Below are 7,500 nucleotides of genomic sequence, written 5' to 3'. Positions count from 1 at the left end.
TATTTCTGCCTCTGGCTGATGTGTATTTTCTTTCCAAACTCCACCAGAGCCTATGATTACACAGCATCCTATCTGTGGAAAACGGCAGTGCAGGGATAGGGAAGAAAACTATAGGCATCCAAAGGAGCCCGGCTAGCTCAGTCGGTAGAGCATGAGACTCTTAATCTCAGGGTCGTGGGTGCGAGCCCCACGTTGGGTGAAAACAACTAAAATTTTAATGCTTTTTGACCAAAAAAATAGAAATTGAAAGTCTCTTTACAATATTTGCAATATTTTGATTGTTAACATGCAATATATGAATGCATGTCTGGATGATGTGTAATGGGGCAATACCACATCTTAATGTATTCACTGTAAAAGAAAAAGTATGTATCATCTTACTATAAAATAAAGTGGAGAAAACTCAAATAAGACTTTTTTCCACACAGGTTTAATCGGCTATTTCCTGATATTCTTCAATGCGTTCTGATATTGACTGGTAATTGTGTTTGATACTTTCTTAGACTATTTCTGCCTCTGGCTGATGTGTATTTTCTTTCCAAACTCCACCAGAGCCTATGATTACACAGCATCCTATCTGTGGAAAGCGGCAGTGCAGGGATAGGGAAGAAAACTATAGGCATCCAAAGGAGCCCGGCTAGCTCAGTCGGTAGAGCATGAGACTCTTAATCTCAGGGTCGTGGGTGCGAAACCCACGTTGGGCGAAAACAACTAAAATTTTAGTGCTTTTTGACCAAAAAAATAGAAATTGAAAGTCTCTTTGCAATATTTTCATTGTTAACATGCAATATATGAATGCATGTCTGGATGATGTGTAATGGGGCAATACCATACCTTAATGTATTCACTGTAAAAGAAAAAGTATGCATCATCTTACTATAAAATAAAGTGGAGAAAACACAAATAAGACTTTTTTCCACACAGGTTTAATCGGCTATTTCCTGATATTCTTCAATGCGTTCTGATATTGACTGGTAATTGTGTTTGATACTTTCTTAGACTATTTCTGCCTCTGGCTGATGTGTATTTTCTTTCCAAACTCCACCAGAGCCTATGATTACACAGCATCCTATCTGTGGAAAGCGGCAGTGCAGGGATAGGGAAGAAAACTATAGGCATCCAAAGGAGCTCGGCTAGCTCAGTCGGTAGAGCATGAGACTCTTAATCTCAGGGTCGTGGGTGCGAAACCCACGTTGGGCGAAAACAACTAAAATTTTAGTGCTTTTTGACCAAAAAAATAGAAATTGAAAGTCTCTTTACAATATTTGCAATATTTTGATTGTTAACATGCAATATATGAATGCATGTCTGAATGATGTGTAATGGGGCAATACCACACCTTAATGTATTCACTGTAAAAGAAAAAGTATGTATCATCTTACTATAAAATAAAGTGGAGAAAACTCAAATAAGACTTTTTTCCACACAGGTTTAATCGGCTATTTCCTGATATTCTTCAATGCGTTCTGATATTGACTGGTAATTGTGTTTGATACTTTCTTAGACTATTTCTGCCTCTGGCTGATGTGTATTTTCTTTCCAAACTCCACCAGAGCCTATGATTACACAGCATCCTATCTGTGGAAAACGGCAGTGCAGGGATAGGGAAGAAAACTATAGGCATCCAAAGGAGCCCGGCTAGCTCAGTCGGTAGAGCATGAGACTCTTAATCTCAGGGTCGTGGGTGCGAGCCCCACGTTGGGTGAAAACAACTAAAATTTTAATGCTTTTTGACCAAAAAAATAGAAATTGAAAGTCTCTTTACAATATTTGCAATATTTTGATTGTTAACATGCAATATATGAATGCATGTCTGGATGATGTGTAATGGGGCAATACCACACCTTAACGTATTCACTGTAAAAGAAAAAGTATGTATCATCTTACTATAAAATAAAGTGGAGAAAACACAAATAAGACTTTTTTCCACACAGGTTTAATCAGCTATTTCCTGATATTCTTCAATGCGTTCTGATATTGACTGGTAATTGTGTTTGATACTTTCTTAGACTATTTCTGCCTCTGGCTGATGTGTATTTTCTTTCCAAACTCCACCAGAGCCTATGATTACACAGCATCCTATCTGTGGAAAACGGCAGTGCAGGGATAGGGAAGAAAACTATAGGTATCCAAAGAAGCCCGGCTAGCTCAGTCGGTAGAGCATGAGAATCTTAATCTCAGGGTCGTGGGTGCGAGCCCCACGTTGGGCGAAAACAACTAAAATTTTAATGCTTTTTGACCAAAAAAATAGAAATTGAAAGCCTCTTTACAATATTTGCAATATTTTCATTGTTAACATGCAATATATGAATGCATGTCTGGATGATGTGTAATGGGGCAATACCACACCTTAATGTATTCACTGTAAAAGAAAAAGTATGTATCATCTTACTATAAAATAAAGTGGAGAAAACACAAATAAGACTTTTTTCCACACAGGTTTAATCGGCTATTTCCTGATATTCTTCAATGCGTTCTGATATTGACTGGTAATTGTGTTTGATACTTTCTTAGAATATTTCTGCCTCTGGCTGATGTGTATTTTCTTTCCAAACTCCACCAGAGCCTATGATTACACAGCATCCTATCTGTGGAAAACGGCAGTGCAGGGATAGGGAAGAAAACTAGAGGTATCCATAGGAGCCCAGCTAGCTCAGTCGGTAGAGCATGAGACTCTTAATCTCAGGGTCGTGGGTTTGAGCCCCACGTTGGGCGAAAACAACTAAAATTGTAGGACTTTTTGACCAAAAAAACACATCCTATCTGTGGAAAACGGCAGTGCAGGGATAGGGAAGAAAACTATAGGCATCCAAAGGAGCCCAGCTAGCTCAGTTGGTAGAGCATGAGACTCTTAATCTCAGGGTCGTGGGTTTGAGCCCCACGTTGGGCGAAAACAACTAAAATTTTAGTGCTTTTTGACCAAAAAAATAGAAATTGAAAGTCTCTTTACAATATTTGCAATATTTTCATTGTTAACATGCAATATATGAATGCATGTCTGGATGATGTGTAATGGGGCAATACCACACCTTAATGTATTCACTGTAAAAGAAAAAGTATGTATCATCTTACTATAAAATAAAGTGGAGAAAACACAAATAAGACTTTTTTCCACACATGTTTAATCGGCTATTTCCTGATATTCTTCAATGCATTCTGATATTGACTGGTAATTGTGTTTGATACTTTCTTAGACTATTTCTGCCTCTGGCTGATGTGTATTTTCTTTCCAAACTCCACCAGAGCCTATGATTACACAGCATCCTATCTGTGGAAAGCGGCAGTGCAGGGATAGGGAAGAAAACTATAGGCATCCAAAGAGCCCGGCTAGCTCAGTCGGTAGAGCATGAGACTCTTAATCTCAGGGTCGTGGGTTCGTGCCCCACGTTGGGCGAAAACAACTAAAATTGTACTGCTTTTTGACCAAAAAAAATACATCCTATCTGTGGAAAACGGTAGTGCAGGGATAGGGAAGAAAACTATAGGCATCCAAAGGAGCCCGGCTAGCTCAGTCGGTAGAGCATGAGACTCTTAATCTCAGGGTCGTGGGTTCGAGCCCCACGTTGGGTGAAAACAACTAAAATTGTAGTGCTTTTTGACCAAAAAAATACATCCTATCTGTGGAAAACGGCAGTGCAGGGATAGGGAAGAAAACTATAAGCATCCAAAGGAGCCCGGCTAGCTCAGTCGGTAGAGCATGAGACTCTTAATCTCAGGGTCGTGGGTTCGAGCCCCACGTTGGGCGAGAACAACTACAATTGTACTGCTTTTTGACCAAAAAAATACATCCTATCTGTGGAAAACGGCAGTGCAGGGATAGGGAAGAAAACTATAGGCATTCCAAAAGAGCCCGGATAGCTCAGTCGGTAGAGCATGAAACTCTTAATCTCAGGGTTGTGGGTTCGAGCCCCACGTTGGGCGAAAACAACTAAAATTGTAGTGCTTTTTGACCAAAAAAATACATCCTATCTGTGGAAAACGGCAGTGCAGGGATAGGGAAGAAAACTATAGGCATCCAAAGGAGCCCGGCTAGCTCAGTCGGTAGAGCATGAGACTCTTAATCTCAGGGTCGTGGGTTCGAGCCCCACGTTGGGCGAAAACAACTAAAATTTTAGTGCTTTTTGACCAAAAAAATAGAAATTGAAAGTCTCTTTACAATATTTGCAATATTTTGATTGTTAACATGCAATATATGAATGCATGTCTGGATGATGTGTAATGGGGCAATACCACACCTTAATGTATTCACTGTAAAAGAAAAAGTATGTATCATCTTACTATAAAATAAAGTGGAGAAAACACAAATAAGACTTTTTTCCACACAGGTTTAATCGGCTATTTCCTGATATTCTTCAATGCGTTCTGATATTGACTGGTAATTGTGTTTGATACTTTCTTAGACTATTTCTGCCTCTGGCTGATGTGTATTTTCTTTCCAAACTCCACCAGAGCCTATGATTACACAGCATCCTATCTGTGGAAAACGGCAGTGCAGGGATAGGGAAGAAAACTATAGGTATCCAAAGGAGCCCGGCTAGCTCAGTCGGTAGAGCATGAGACTCTTAATCTCAGGGTTGTGGGTTCGAGCCCCACGTTGGGCGAAAACAACTAAAATTGTAGGACTTTTTGACCAAAAAAATACATCCTGTCTGTGGAAAACGGCAGTGCAGGGATAGGGAAGAAAACTATAGGCATCCAAAGGAGCCCGGCTAGCTCAGTCGGTAGAGCATGAGACTCTTAATCTCAGGGCTGTGGGTTTGAGCCCCACGTTGGGCAAAAACAACTAAAATTTTAGTGCTTTTTGACCAAAAAATAGAAATTGAAAGTCTCTTTACAATATTTGCAATATTTTCATTGTTAACATGCAATATATGAATGCATGTCTGGATGATGTGTAATGGGGCAATACCACACCTTAATGTATTCACTGTAAAAGAAAAAGTATGTATCATCTTACTATAAAATAAAGTGGAGAAAACACAAATAAGACTTTTTTCCACACATGTTTAATCGGCTATTTCCTGATATTCTTCAATGCGTTCTGATATTGACTGGTAATTGTGTTTGATACTTTCTTAGACTATTTCTGCCTCTGGCTGATGTGTATTTTCTTTCCAAACTCCACCAGAGCCTATGATTACACAGCATCCTATCTGTGGAAAGCGGCAGTGCAGGGATAGGGAAGAAAACTATAGGCATCCAAAAGAGCCCGGCTAGCTCAGTCGGTAGAGCATGAGACTCTTAATCTCAGGGTCGTGGGTTCAAGCCCCACGTTGGGCGAAAACAACTAAAATTTTCGTGCTTTTTGACCAAAAAAATAGAAATTGAAAGTCTCTTTACAATATTTGCAATATTTTCATTGTTAACATGCAATATATGAATGCATGTCTGGATGATGTGTAATGGGGCAATACCACACCTTAATGTATTCACTGTAAAAGAAAAAGTATGTATCATCTTACTATAAAATAAAGTGGAGAAAACACAAATAAGACTTTTTTCCACACAGGTTTAATCGGCTATTTCCTGATATTCTTCAATGCGTTCGGATATTGACTGGTAATTGTGTTTGATACTTTCTTAGACTATTTCTGCCTCTGGCTGATGTGTATTTTCTTTCCAAACTCCACCAGAGCCTATGATTACACAGCATCCTATCTGTGGAAAACGGCAGTGCAGGGATAGGGAAGAAAACTATAGGCATCCAAAGGAGCCCGGCTAGCTCAGTCGGTAGAGCATGAGACTCTTAATCTCAGGGTCGTGGGTTCGAGCCCCACGTTGGGCGAAAACAACTAAAATTGTACTGCTTTTTGACCAAAAAAATACATCCTATCTGTGGAAAACGGCAGTGCAGGGATAGGGAAGAAAACTATAGGCATTCCAAAAGAGCCCGGATAGCTCAGTCGGTAGAGCATGAAACTCTTAATCTCAGGGTTGTGGGTTCGAGCCCCACGTTGGGCGAAAACAACTAAAATTGTAGTGCTTTTTGACCAAAAAAATACATCCTATCTGTGGAAAACGGCAGTGCAGGGATAGGGAAGAAAACTATAGGCATCCAAAGGAGCCCGGCTAGCTCAGTCGGTAGAGCATGAGACTCTTAATCTCAGGGTCGTGGGTTCTGAGCCCCACGTTGGGCGAAAACAACTAAAATTGTAGTGCTTTTTGACCAAAAAAATACATCCTATCTGTGGAAAGCGGCAGTGCAGGGATAGGGAAGAAAACGTTGGGCGAAAACAACTAAAATTTTCGTGCTTTTTGACCAAAAAAATAGAAATTGAAAGTCTCTTTACAATATTTGCAATATTTTCATTGTTAACATGCAATATATGAATGCATGTCTGGATGATGTGTAATGGGGCAATACCACACCTTAATGTATTCACTGTAAAAGAAAAAGTATGTATCATCTTACTATAAAATAAAGTGGAGAAAACACAAATAAGACTTTTTTCCACACAGGTTTAATCGGCTATTTGCTGATATTCTTCAATGCGTTCAGATATTGACTGGTAATTGTGTTTGATACTTTCTTAGACTATTTCTGCCTCTGGCTGATGTGTATTTTCTTTCCAAACTCCACCAGAGCCTATGATTACACAGCATCCTATCTGTGGAAAACGGCAGTGCAGGGATAGGGAAGAAAACTATAGGCGTCCAAAGGAGCCCGGCTAGCTCAGTCAGTAGTGCATGAGACTCTTAATCTCAGGGTCGTGGGTTCGAGCCCCACGTTGGGCGAAAACAACTAAACTTTTAGTGCTTTTTGACCAAAAAAATAGAAATTGAAAGTCTCTTTACAATATTTGCAATATTTTCATTGTTAACATGCAATATATGAATGCATGTCTGGATGATGTGTAATGGGGCAATACCACACCTTAATGTATTCACTGTAAAAGAAAAAGTATGTATCATCTTACTATAAAATAAAGTGGAGAAAACACAAATAAGACTTTTTTCCACACAGGTTTAATCGGCTATTTCCTGATATTCTTCAATGCGTTCTGATATTGACTGGTAATTGTGTTTGATACTTTCTTAGACTATTTCTGCCTCTGGCTGATGTGTATTTTCTTTCCAAACTCCACCAGAGCCTATGATTACACAGCATCCTATCTGTGGAAAGCGGCAGTGCAGGGATAGGGAAGAAAACTATAGGCATCCAAAGGAGCCTGGCTAGCTCAGTCGGTAGAGCATGAGACTCTTAATCTCAGGGTCGTGGGTTCGAGCCCCACGTTGGGCGAAAACAACTAAAATTTTAGTGCTTTTTGACCAAAAAAATAGAAATTGAAAGTCTCTTTGCAATATTTTCATTGTTAACATGCAATATATGAATGCATGTCTGGATGATGTGTAATGGGGCAATACCATACCTTAATGTATTCACTGTAAAAGAAAAAGTATGCATCATCTTACTATAAAATAAAGTGGAGAAAACACAAATAAGACTTTTTTTCACACAGGTTTAATCGGCTATTTCCTGATATTCTTCAATGCGTTCTG

At 39.4% G+C, this 7,500-nt stretch overlaps 3 non-coding genes across 3 annotated transcripts; all 3 read left to right on the top strand.

Annotated features, from left to right (window-relative positions):
* The first annotated feature begins 3,672 nt into the window (after positions 1–3,672).
* Positions 3,673–3,745, top strand: TRNAK-CUU (transfer RNA lysine (anticodon CUU)). The gene has a single exon. It is a non-coding gene; the product is annotated as a tRNA-Lys (tRNA).
* A 278-nt stretch (positions 3,746–4,023) lies between these two features.
* TRNAK-CUU (transfer RNA lysine (anticodon CUU)) lies at positions 4,024–4,096 on the top strand. The gene has a single exon. It is a non-coding gene; the product is annotated as a tRNA-Lys (tRNA).
* A 1,616-nt stretch (positions 4,097–5,712) lies between these two features.
* On the top strand, positions 5,713–5,785 carry TRNAK-CUU (transfer RNA lysine (anticodon CUU)). The gene has a single exon. It is a non-coding gene; the product is annotated as a tRNA-Lys (tRNA).
* The last annotated feature ends 1,715 nt before the right edge of the window (positions 5,786–7,500 follow it).

This window comes from Ambystoma mexicanum, chromosome 4q (genome assembly GCF_040938575.1).
Source record: "Ambystoma mexicanum isolate Mex_15411 chromosome 4q, UKY_AmexF1_1, whole genome shotgun sequence".
NCBI lineage: Eukaryota > Metazoa > Chordata > Amphibia > Caudata > Ambystomatidae > Ambystoma > Ambystoma mexicanum.
The sequence above is the reverse complement of the archived record's forward strand: the minus strand, read 5'-3'. Positions and strand labels throughout refer to the sequence as shown.